The sequence below is a fragment of the Engystomops pustulosus genome, chromosome 3 (genome assembly GCF_040894005.1).
Source record: "Engystomops pustulosus chromosome 3, aEngPut4.maternal, whole genome shotgun sequence".
Taxonomy (NCBI): Eukaryota; Metazoa; Chordata; class Amphibia; order Anura; family Leptodactylidae; genus Engystomops; species Engystomops pustulosus.
In genome coordinates this window covers 147,612,288-147,625,561 of record NC_092413.1, presented here as the reverse complement: position 1 = coordinate 147,625,561, position 13,274 = coordinate 147,612,288, and the positions used below count along the sequence as shown (strand labels likewise).

At 36.0% G+C, this 13,274-nt stretch overlaps 1 long non-coding RNA gene across 1 annotated transcript; it reads right to left on the bottom strand.

The window, feature by feature from the left end:
• Window positions 1–1,946: 1,946 nt before the first annotated feature.
• Window positions 1,947–10,563, bottom strand: LOC140120574 (uncharacterized). Its single transcript, XR_011853880.1, has 3 exons — window positions 10,359–10,563; window positions 2,987–4,767; window positions 1,947–2,079 (listed from the first exon to the last, which is right to left on the bottom strand). It is a non-coding gene; the product is annotated as an uncharacterized lncRNA (long non-coding RNA).
• Between the last annotated feature and the right edge of the window lie 2,711 nt (window positions 10,564–13,274).

The window sequence follows — 13,274 nt, the reverse complement described above, 5'->3', positions numbered from 1 at the left end:
GACATTATATTCCCCAACAAGAGCAGTGACCAGCAAGATATAATAATTCCCAGGTGTCAGGCCTTGAATTGTAGAAGATGTTGTAGTCACTGTATACGTGGAATTTGGATCTCCCAGAATCTGGATTTCATATGAACTTGAATTTCCAGCTGGTGGGTCCCAGCTCAGAAATATAGATGTGGTGGTTATGAACGCAGTCATCAGGTTCTTTACAACTTCAGGTACTATCATAAAACATTAAAAATAGCCATAATAACTAAAATGTTTTACCAAATTAGTGTGAATACAATATAAAGGGATACAGCTGGATAATGACATTGGTTTTGAATGGAATATAGGGGGTGATTTTATTATAAAACACCCTCAGCACTTAATTACAATTTCTTTATTCCAGATAAGACAGTACAGTTGAGCACTCCAACAGCTATAGGAGGTTTACAACTATAAGTGCTTCATCTGGGTGTAAAATATTTTGTGTATTGCAATAAGCAGTGAACATAGTTTTCTGGAATCAATGTATTGTAAGGACAAGGAGATCCTGCATATGGTGTGGGAGAGTCAAATTGTCATTTTAAAGTTTTTAAATTATTTTTCTTGCGAAGTGCAGCAACTGGCACCTAGTTATGTATATAACTGTCCAATGCTATTCAGTGCTTCCTTGAATGTGAACAAAAAGTAAATAATGTAATTTACTGACTTTAAAGTGTTCTCACAATGCTGACGTCATCCTCTCCTGACGCAGCTGCAGACCACCCTTGGACATCAATGTGTCATCTGTGTCATGGAAGTTCCTCTGCTACATTACATCTCCAATAAAAGGTATTTGGGTCTTAAAGCCCCAGACACCACTGAACCTTTTTTTTTTAGCTACAATGGTCCTGCTGATAGCTTTGGCAGGTCCACAATTTTGGTGGTTAATAACTATGGCAGTCACATAGTCTGCCTCCTTTGGGGCACACAACTGGTCCATAGTTGTTGAATGTGTAGAGCTGTACTATCTTGCCTGCATTTCTAAAAAAGAGAAATAGTCTAAGGTTATTTAATAAGGTTATTTTTACTTGCATTTTTTACCCTGGTACAATAGGTGCTATAAACTAGACCATATACATTTTTATGAGAAAATGACAGCCTGTTTTTGTTTTGTGTGATTTTGCTTTTATTATAAGCTTGACGTGATATGTTGTGCTGAATTTGACTGACAACCATACTTGGGTGTTCATGAGAATTATATCCCAAGATACCAAATATAGATACCAAGCCAAGAGAGCCATTCAGTAACCTACATCATACCTGTGTAGAAGTACAAGGAGACCGGTACATCATTTGCAGACACTACAACAATGTAGTAGTTTCCAGGCACCAAACTAAACAAAGTGAGGGATGTTGTAGATGAATTGAGACTGACTGCAAGCGGAGGGTTACCATTCACAGTTACAGTATAATTTGCAGGACCAGCTGTTGGTTCTGCCCATTGTACAGTTGCAGTTGAAGATGACAAATCAATGACACGAAGATTCTGGATAACACTGGGATCTGAAATAAAGTCACGACAATAATGAAAATATGTGAATATCTGTGTCTAGATTCAGTCCTGCAAATTACAACAAAGGCAAACAGATTTGTAAATGTATAAAGTAAGCTCATGATGTCATATATGCATCAAACAGAAACATTATTCCTAATTTTGCAAACAAAGTCTTTTTTTGTCAGTAATCATTAACACATATTTCTTTTGGCTGGTGTTTTAGTGAATGACCCGTTTTTTTGTGTCATGTTTTATATATGAAATAACAAATAGGTCAGGGAAAAGAAAAAAAAGGCTTGCATATACTCACATACTTGAATCCATGCTGATCAGGATATTGAACTTACATGGTTGCGGACATTGTCATATTTTTATCAAAAAATATTATGCATATTATTGAAATATTATACTAATTATTATATTGTAAGTAAAAACAACAGGCAGTCACAAGTTTGTGGGATTACTAGCTTTATTGGTTGTTAAAGAGGGAAAGTATGAACAGCAGAGAAATGAGGTAGATAGATCCCATTTGAAATTCTGCTTAAAACTTGGCTCTGTTTTAAGAAAAAAGAAATAATAATAGTTACATTACAAGATGTGATTGGCAGAACATTATAAATGAAGCGCAATCAATTAATTATACAGCGAATTTCATCTGTACATAAATGCTATACCTCAAAATCAGTGCAAAAATGTGTATTGTGTAGTTAAAAAATATATGTGTTTCTGTAGTCTATCAATCAGAACTGGTTGAGTAACCCATTAAGTTATATGGTTTACGAGAGAATAATGATCATATGCTGAATAATGGCAATATTCTGAACTTGACTGATTTTGGTCTATGGAGAGTTTTTACATAATTACAATTCGATGCTGATTTTCCAAAGTGAAAAGGGGACTCATTGCATCATATTTCTCTAAGATGCTTGGAGCCCTTCCCTGGCACAATGTTCAGTCCATGAAATATGGACAACGCATGGTCTTGGACTCATAGACTGAGAACAGCATTGAGTTTTAGCCTTACCTAACATTTCTATATCATATAATAATAATCATAATATATCTTGCCTTGCACTAGGGTTCATGAGCCTTGATATACTTTGATAAATCTGGCACATTTAAAAAATACCTGCGCATACTGCTGTCAGGCCCCCAAAATTCTTGAAGAATTTTTTAAAAAATTCATCTCATTTTTTATTTTAACAGAAAAAAAGAAATCCAATCGCAAAATGCCACAAAAATGCTATTTATGTAAATTATTTGTATTTTTCTATGCACAAAATCTGGCTACAACATTTCTAAAGTTGATAACAACAGTATACTATAAAATGTGTAGCAATCCCTTCAAGTATAGACTAAATAAATTTAAAAATCCAATCTAATTCATACCTCAAAAAAGCCACTATGCAACAACAAACTCCTGCAGTGTCTGTCAATTTCCTAAAATCTCAAATTACGTACCATTAAAAGATGTCTTGCAGAAAGATATGTTATTCCTTGATTCTGTAAGAGAAAAAGCACAAAACATAATAAGAATACTAATGACACAAGAAATATGTATATTGTGAGTAATGCTAAATGTTTGAAAAGTTCTTACCTTGCGTAGGTTCTATCATTTCAATCCTATTGACTGACATACAGATTAAATGCAGAAACAATAAAGATTATGCTTAAAGAAAGGACATAACACAACAGATTATTCTTCAAAATTATATGCAGGCAGCACAATATCAAATAATTACTACATAATTTTAACTACTATAGCAATTTAGATGAAACAGCAACCCATCTATCTCCATAATGTCCAGATGTCCCTACCTTATCAGTAGGAGTCTAGGTAAGGAAAACTAAATCCTACTCATCATTTACCCTTTATGCTTCATGCTCATTCTAATATAAGTTCCTCAGTAGGAATTTACTTATATGAAACAAAAAACCTGAGAGAAGGGAGGATGGAGCAGCACTTCAAATCTCACCCGGAAATCAGAAATCAATTGAGGATGCTATATTGTGACATGGAGCAGCAACGCGTTTCAGCTCCGGAGCTTTCACCAGGCATGACATAATGTGGCAAGCAGAAGTATTATATGAACAAAGAAAGTACGGGAGTACATAAACAGATTTGATTGAAAGTTCCAGTTGATTTCATTTCAGGTGCGAGTCCTGGCATATTTGTTAGTATTTTGAGCTGTACTACACTAGCGTACTACACTAACCTATGTAAAGTTACATGCAAAGAAGAAAGGTGGGCAGTCTTGATAAACTATTGTCCCCAATGAGTTCTGACATAGATGAAGATCTAATTGGATGGGAGCTGAATGGAATCTGAAATCTTCGTGGACCTGAAAAAGACAACTAAGAACATAGTAAGAATATATAAAGTAACAACAATATAAGACCTGACAGCATTTCTATATTTGTAATAGGTAATAATGGAACATAACTGTCGAATGACATAAATGCATACTCATGAGCTCATTGGGAATAGGGGAACAAGCTACTTCCATGCACTAGCACCAACAAATGGATCACTCAGCTCTGATACACCCAAACATACAAAGCTCTTCTTCATACACAGTCCCAGCCCTGACTTATTCTCTGGCAGCATGAAAGGGTTTAAGGATCTTGCAGACATGTAGGAAGCCTCGATCAGTCCAGAAGGTCCTGCAGTAATAATTATGTGGGGAAGTCTGGAAGAGGGAGAGAGCAGTGCAGAGGCTCGGCTCTCTGAGAGATCAGGTGAAGCGATTTGTCAGCACCTCCCCTCATCTCCAGGACAACAAGATGCAGGCACTTTTTAGCAAGATTTTTTTCTTGTCTAAAATCTATGGTATCTTCTTCGAATGCTAGAGAACATTTCTGATTTCACCTGAGGTTTTTTTCTGTTGACAAAAACCTCAGTGTAATCATTCCACTTAGGCTTCTGAACAATAAACCTTGCCACAGCCATTCAAAATTATTTCAAGAGAACTTAAAAATTAAAGTAATAATATTTTTTTCACATCCCTGTATTTAAGTATCAGTAAGTATCAAAGGCCCAGGATGTATAACTGTATCCAAACCAACTGTAGGGAAGACCTTTTAAAATATCTAATGTAATCCCTACAATCCCTCAGTTGGTCATAACTTTCTAATGCCTCACTATTTTATATACTCATGCTCAATTCTATACCAACAGTGCTCAGCTATACTTACATAAATATCAGTATCAGTTTCATACTTGGTGTTAAAGGCATTTCTTCCTGTAAGTAGGAAAAAAGAAAGTCTCCTTTTTAAACAGTCAATAAACAATATCTCACCTGTGCAGAGTAATACGTACACACAATTCTAACAGCATGTTTTTATTTCTCTAATGTTTGGGAGAAAAAAAATTAGACAATTTTGCAAATTCTTAAAAAAAAAAGTCTCCTACGCTGACCATGTGTGTCTCCTTGGTAAAAAACCAGAAACTCTGATATCAGATGTCTATATCAGATGTCATAAAATGTCACTTTTTAAAAATTTTTTGATTTTGGACTTATTCTTTACATGTAGAAAGTGGCTATATTTCAGTGTAGATGATAATTGGCTAATTAAAGAAAGTCTCACATTTAATATTAAAATACTGGTAAGCTTTAAATATTCTGTTAAAGGAATAACTAACACTGGCTATCTAACCAGGGTCGTGTCACTTTGATAGACCCTTTTACCCAATTTATGATTCTCAAGAAAATATATTAGAGCTGTATCAGTCCTACAGTAATTGTTAAAGGGTGTTTGCATGAAAGAGACCAAATGCATAATTGGAATATAATCGGCTGTAAAATGTTCCTTTACCCTTGCCTATGTATAGAATGTCCATGGCTGTGTCTTAAGCAGGTCCACAATAAATATCACACATTGGGGGTGACTTATTTTGAGCTGTTTTTTTCTTTTTGCAGTTATTTATTTTTTTTTGCGCCATTTTGGGAGTATTTGGGCATATTTTGTGCCAACGCCTGGGTGTTAAGAAATTCATTAGTGTGTGTGTCTGTTGCAGTGTTTCTAATGTATCTTTGCAAGACAGATGTTTCCTTTGATTTGCGTCTTCTTCATCCTATATTTTTCCGCAAATTAGAGCCATACTTACTGTTTTACATGTTTTTAAATGCCCTTAAAAAGAGGCCATAAAATCACAACACCAAAAAAACACATATTCTTTTGTATGTACCTGTTCCCCATTTTCTGGCTTCTTTTACTACTTTTTAAGACTTATTTGTCACATATTTATCACAGTTGAGACATATTTGTCCCAGACTCAACGGAGACAAATAAGTCTCCAAATGGTACATGTATCATTGTATTTCTGCTGCCTTATACAAAGTTATCTTAACAATTGTGTGTTATTCTCAGTCTGTGATACATAAGAACATTTATGTTTTTTTTGGAGGTGTGAGGTTACACATTATTAAAATTTTTGGGGACTTTTTAGGTCCATGTATGGAATTAAGTATGGGTCAGTTATAATTCAATTTGAATATAAAATTTCTCTAATTTTCTCAAAAATAGAAGGTGATGAAAGCGCAAGTGGAGGAAAACATTTGTCTCTCAAAGATACATTAGGAACTGTCATGGGTTCTCCCGCTAGCCCTATCTCAGGTGACGGGCTCACCCGTGCCCCTCTGTACCCGCAAGCGCAATGCCTGCACCTTTTACCTGTCCCTGTTCCCGATTCTCTGGCCATGCATGCACGTCCCCATCTCCTAGGGTGTGTGCGCTGGCTTCAGAAAATGTAAAGGGCCAGTACAGTTAATTGGTGCTGGACATTTCCCAGAATTCTATATAAACCAACCTCTCCCTGCAATCCCTGCTGGATCTTTATGCCTTGTGCCTTAGAGAAAGCTTTGTCTCATGGCCAGTGCTGTTATTGTGATTTCCCGTTGTGATCCCGATTCCGTTCCTGACTACACTCCTCTGCTGTCTACCGCACCCTATTGCTACGTCCCCAACTCCGATCTCGTGCTGCCGTCCTGACCTCCCGCCTGGCCCAGACTACGATTCTGCTCAACGTCAGTGCACCTCACCTTGGCTGCCACCTCAGACAAAGTCGCACCTGTGGAACGACCTGGTTGTACCACGCTGCAGCAACCCGCTTTGCAGCAGACTCTGGTGGAAAACAAGTACCACTTAGATTCTGGTCCCAGGTGTCGGCTTATGTCATTGTCCACAGTGGTCCAGTGGGTCCACTATCCCTGGAGTCTGACAGGAACATTGCAACACACACTGACAAACTTCTTAAGACCCTGGCGTAAATGCAAACAATGTGTAAAAACTCCCAAAAAGGTGCAAAAGGAAAAGAAAAAAAGAAGTCAAAATAAAGATACGTTTCCCAAAAAGTAGATGGGCAACAATTAATATATACCATCTTGTTAAATTTTACAGACAAATATATTAAAAAAGATTGACCCCACATTATTCCACTGTTTTATGAACTTTTTACATAATTTAGTGACTTCTATGAAAAATAGCTTTGAAAGAAATGTTGCTACAACATACACCACCAAATTTGAAGCACAATTTTGTGTTGCATACAAAACCAACTAGTTACACTGTGGTTACATATGGTCCAGTTATTACAAAATAATTGAGTCTGACAGTCATACTATAAATAAGTATAGTAAGACCATTGTAGTTTATAATGAAATTGGAATCGAGGCAACAATATCAGCACCCGCAATTGATAGTGAGGGCACAGCTATTGTTCACACAACCATGAAAAACCTACGTACTTCTGTATGAAGTGTTATGCTGCCTGTCTTAGTCTTGTCTCTCTGAATGTAGAAACATATACAACAGCTGGGCAGTCTTATCACCACTGCTGTGACCAGATATGTCACTATTCAACTGGCCTCTAAGACAGGTTTAACTTATTTGCCAGATAAATATGTTTTAGACTACCAATATGTGAAGTCAATTGTAAGGAAAAAGAGGTTAGTAGAGACAAAAAAAGAGACAAAAGGGGGTTAATTGTGTCTTTCAATGTAAGGTTACATTAAGAGGGGCTTTAATTTACATTTAATTTACAAAAAATCAACAAATGGTAGTTGGGTTTCTGGCATGTCTTTAGCTATCTGTCGGATTCATAGTTACATTGTTAATATGATTGAAAAAATACACAAGTTCTTTAAGTTCACCATAGGAAGGAAAGGGATTTGATGAGGAACGTGTTTACGGGAAACAATTCCATATAACATAACAATGTTATTTAGCTGTAAAAATACACCTATACCCTCTTCGAAGCTCTATGCTGTCCCTGCTGCGACCAGCACCTGAGGCAGGTTATTCCACAGATTTACAGTTCTCACAGTAAAGAAGCCCTGTTGCCTCTGGTGACTTAAACTTGTTTTCTGCAGATGGAGACAGTGCCCTCTCATCTTTTGATTTGATTTAACCTGGAATAACTTCCCACCATATTTTTTGTATGGACCATTAATATGTATTAATCATGTATTAATCATATGTAAAGAGACATATGTCTTATGCACATTTCATAACTGTAAAAAAACATAGCAGACTGATGGGCCAGCTGCACAAAGTAAACCAAATAAAGTCAGTTCAGAAAGATAGCATGTATATCGCAGAGTGAGCTTGTAAGGTAGTATAGAAATAGGATTGATACAATATGAACTAAACATTTCACTTAGTAAAGTAAATTCATAATGAACCTGAAATAGAAAAGGGACCTGTACCCTGCATGCCACCTCCCAGGTCATACTATCCTGTTTTATCCATTTGTATGTATGTTGTAAATACAATAAGGTATACTAATATTTACTAAATACTGGTGTATTCCCTCATTCTCTCTTGGTATTTTTGGATTTTTTTATACTTCAGATTTTACAAAGACTCACCAAAATGGCCACTGATTGAACATAATGTTCCATAGTTCCATTAAAAGAAATCAAGCATTATAAATATATATATATCCCTGGCCTAAAATCAACTATTAAAATGATGCTAATGAGGCTGATGGGCTACCCTAGCCCCTCTGTTACAATGTCTCAACCTATCCCATTCCCGCTCCCTCAGCGCTTGTGCAGTAAGCAGGCAAGTCTACTGATCAGACACAGGCAAAAGTGGCATCTAGTAACATACACATTCTGATCTTTTCCTTTGGATACTTTATAGCATGGTAATGTCTCCAACCCATGATTTATCACATCTGGATTTGCCCCCGTATGTTTTTCAGTTCGTTTTCCCTCTGTACCTTTAAAATGACCACAGTCACTTACAATATAGTGTAAAATACAGTATGCAGTGATAACCACAATGTGCTCCAAACTAAAACACAACACAAGTGACCATGCTGTTTCCCCCTCACATACATTTTGCTGTCCCCCTGATTAATTATATTATATATCATCCCTCAAAAATTATTTTATTCAATGCCTTCTCCTATTAATTAAATTAAATATGATGGTGCCCTTAATGAACATATTATTAATGAATTATAATATATAAAGTGCCCCCTTATGAATTATAATAATTTCGCAATTATATTATAGATTATAATTTTTTTCTATATAAAGCCCACCATCATAAGTACTGTATAGTGTCCAAGTAATAATTCAAAATATATATATTGTGCTCCTATACTACGGTAAATTTAAACCATCTCCCCCCTACATGCAAAAAAGTATAATATGCATCTGTTGGCTGCTCTCCTAGCTAGCAGTTTGGGCCACCACACAAATTTCCATCAAAATATGTTGACACTGATAATTCTTTATTATATACAAGTAATGACAAATAACAGTTTCAAATAACAATAGTAGTATTATCCCTCTTCCTGTCACTTCATTAGCCAACTTCCACATTGTGATATAACTTTTATAATGTAATGTGTCTTTACTCACATCGTAGCACAACATAACTTGGTTCACAAATTACAACAATAAATAGTCAAGGAGAGAGCTCTTATTTATTCTCCTTGTCCATGCTGATGACTGCAGATACAGCGGCAGATTTATCAATCTGTGTACAGCAGAATTCTGTGGTAATTTTCTCCAGCACATTTGTCAAGTTTTTGGAGACTTTTACAATTTGAAAGTCAAAAGGGACATGATCTCCTAAAAGGGAGCATGGCATTGTGGGAAAAGGTTTGTGGACCATATATTATACAAACATGCCAGAATTTTGGCATACACTAAGTCAACTTACAAGAGGTACAGAGAACTATTAAACAGACTTAAACTTTACCAGAAACTTTTGATAAATCTACCCCACAGAATTTACATGCCCAACATGTTTTCTACTCAGTTGTAATAGACATCTTCCCACAAAATGTCAATATAAGGACTTCTACCAACCCGCATTATTCAGCGAATTGTCACCTGGTATAGAGCATGGTCACCTGATATGATATTAAAGGTAACACCACTCTATACTAGATGGTAAATCTACACTATTTTTTATGTGAAATATTGATTAATTTCTGCCTGTTTTTTGCCGATAAGGTTTGCGTAACAGTCCGAAATTAAGGGAATTTTACATGCAAGAAGCATATTTTGAAAATTCTGCTCCTTTTAAAGTTGATTTGGGTGATAAAGAAAGATTAGCTAAAATATTGTAAACTACAAAACATGAATAGCTTTATAAAACAAACTCAGATTCTATATACAGTATTGAGCTTCCTTTTTAAATGCAAAACAGTAAACTCATCCACCAATGTATATTATATATATATATATATATATATATATATATATATATATATATATATATGTCTTGTATAGTTCCTCACCGTTGTCAGCACACATCAGCAACTAGCCAGTGGCCTTCTAAAGAATAACAGAATTTAAAAAAACTCACTTACTTGGAAAGTTTAGACTCTCTTCGTAATAATATTTCAAAATCCTCTTCAAATTACTATTGTTGAATGTAAGCAGTTTCCATAGCAGATACGTAACAATTACTAAGCTTATATCACACAGTCAAGCTTTCCTGTAATGTTCCTGGTTCAAAGAAGGTTTGTGGGCGGAGCTGTCTTTTCTGCAAGTTCTTTAGTATACTTTTAGAAAAAAAATTTCTTGACTCCCCCTAGGGGCATAAATTAAAACATAAAAAGCATAGAAAATGGTTAATGTTGTGTTAATGAACATGAATGTGTTCAGCAACATACAAACCTAAATAAAATATAACACAAATATATAACTTGTTTTAATGTAAATCCATACTTATAAATATAAATTTTGCCATGTTTACAAACTTATATTCCTATGTGAATTTGTTCTCCAGCAAATGGAACATGTAGCAAATGATACATGTAACAGTTAAATCTGTGGGCAAACACATATAAATAGGAGTGGCAGAAAATCTTCTACAATTCCACAACATAAATTCCATGTATAGATTTTTCTGTTCATTCATCATGGGATTCACCACCTACTACTTAATTAAGTTTTTCATCCTTATTTTAGTGGGTGGTAGAACTCTACAGCATATGGATAAGGTGTGAAAATATTAGTAATAGTAAGTAAGGTCCTTCACATTTTACCTGTGCATTTCACAATGTGATTACCACGGCCTTTCCAGGTGGGTTGACTCATTATTTCCATTGTAGTTACGTTTTGACATTTCCTTAGTATAGTGGTACACAGTGTTTCCATAAACATACATGAAGCACAATTAAGAACTGATAAGATTCTAACCACTTATGCATATCCCTGTAAGTTGTTGATAGGTTTCAAAAGGAAATACCATCATCAGCATTAAAACTGGTCCTCCCACTTCCATTATAGGTCTTTGTATCTGACGAACTTTCAGAAACCTGTTTTTCAAATCTGTCCAGTTTAAAGCAGAAACCATAATGGGCGAAGCCGGGGTCACTGAAGCAAAAAGCTAAATACAAACAGTCATGGTAAAATGATTAACTTGTCAATTAGATATGTTTGGTTTGAAGGGAATGCATCACAAATTTTTAATAATGTTTTTAAAGAAAATGAATTTGTTAGCCGAAATAATAAGTGAAACTAATTAAGGTTTCACATCATAATATCCTTTTGCATGGTGTGTTTTTTTCTGCAACAGGATAAGATATAGTTAAAATTCTACTGCAAAGGTTTCTATTTTATTCCATATAACTTTCATCTGTACAGCAGAGTAGGTCTGATCTCTTTAATATGTATTCTATGCTTAAACTTGTGACACAGTTAGAAAGTTCCCACAAAATGCACCCAATACAGATAACACAGCTGTCACATCACATATCTATTTAGGGCTGTCATTAGGAATTTAGGGGTCTCATACATGCAAATTTTGTGGACTCCTTTCCCACCCCTGCACACATTAAAGTTTACCTTCAACACCATAGCACATAGATACAATGGGGCTCATTTACTAAGGGTCCACGGCTGCACTTACGTTGGACTTTTTCCGACGTTTTCGGGTTTTGCATGACTGTGAAAGGTATTTAACAGGGGATAGTGTCGCACGTGATCAAATTTCGGCGCAGCTGTGCTGGCTTTCATGCAGCAGACATTGGGGGCGGGCCATCAGACGATCCGACTGATTCGGATTGAACAGGGGATTTAACTTTCAAATTGTGTCACAAGATCAAGCACTTACATGCACCAGGAAGAAGAAGGTGAACTCCGTTGGACCTGAGCCGGGAAGCAACAGGATATCGGGCGCACAATCTTGAATCGCGGCACAGTGTATTATCGTCAGACATTGCAATTTTTGTGAACTCCTCCAGACGGGTAAGTAAATGTTCCCCAGTATGCAGACAGAACTAATGAGACACACATAGAAGCGGCATCTAGTATCTTACAGGTGACATTTCAGTATTGGAAGCCTAAACCAAAGATGGAAACTCTAAAAAGAAAGGCATAATGGAAAGTTCTGTATCTCTTCAGTGTTTTGAGCCCACTCCAGGTTCTGGCTTACAAATACTGTTGCAGAATACTGACAGTGTGATAGTGTTAAGAGCCGGTAAGTACTATGAACCCAGCAAAACAGATAAACAATTTACACTTCAGGGAGCCATCCACCAAAAACTGATGGGTACAGACGATCTGAGTGATTAAATGCATTATTATGCAGATGATCAAGTGAGTCTCTTCCCCTATGCAGGACATTTCCTCAGAATTTTTCAGGTGGTTTCATAGACAAATGTGTTCAAAATTCTGTAGAAATTGAACACATAATTGCAGCAAGATGTGTCAGGTTTCTATAAAGAGTCAGTAGCAACTACAGGGGAAGAAATTTCTGGTCAGTTCTTTTGTAACCTGAGAACGCTGTATTTCTAGTCAGGCAAGGGTCTTGGCATTACTAAGATTTTTTCCTGTGTGACTGAAACTTCTCTTCAGTCTACAGTCTATATTCAATATTCTATGTGTCCTCAGTTATATATTACTTTGTAACTGTGTTTTATACAACTGTATACTGAGGCTCTGAACTGGATTATGGGTATTAGGCATGGAATAACACAGCACTAAATACAGAGAATAAATGCACAAAATGGCACCATGCAAAGACCATAAGCAAATAACAAATATACAGACCAAGTGAAGCTGCCTAGGTGTGGGGGGTTCCATAAAAACTCCCTACCCCACATGTAATACTAGCTGTCTGGCTTCCTCTGGGGTAAATTTCATTGAATTTCTGTCTTATCTCATGTGCTTATATCTTATAAATCCAATTTTCCACTGATGTGGAGGGTAAAATACAGTAGGTATTGAACATGTCACCAATTTTCTAATTCTCAGCAGATGTTTATAGCAAGCCATCC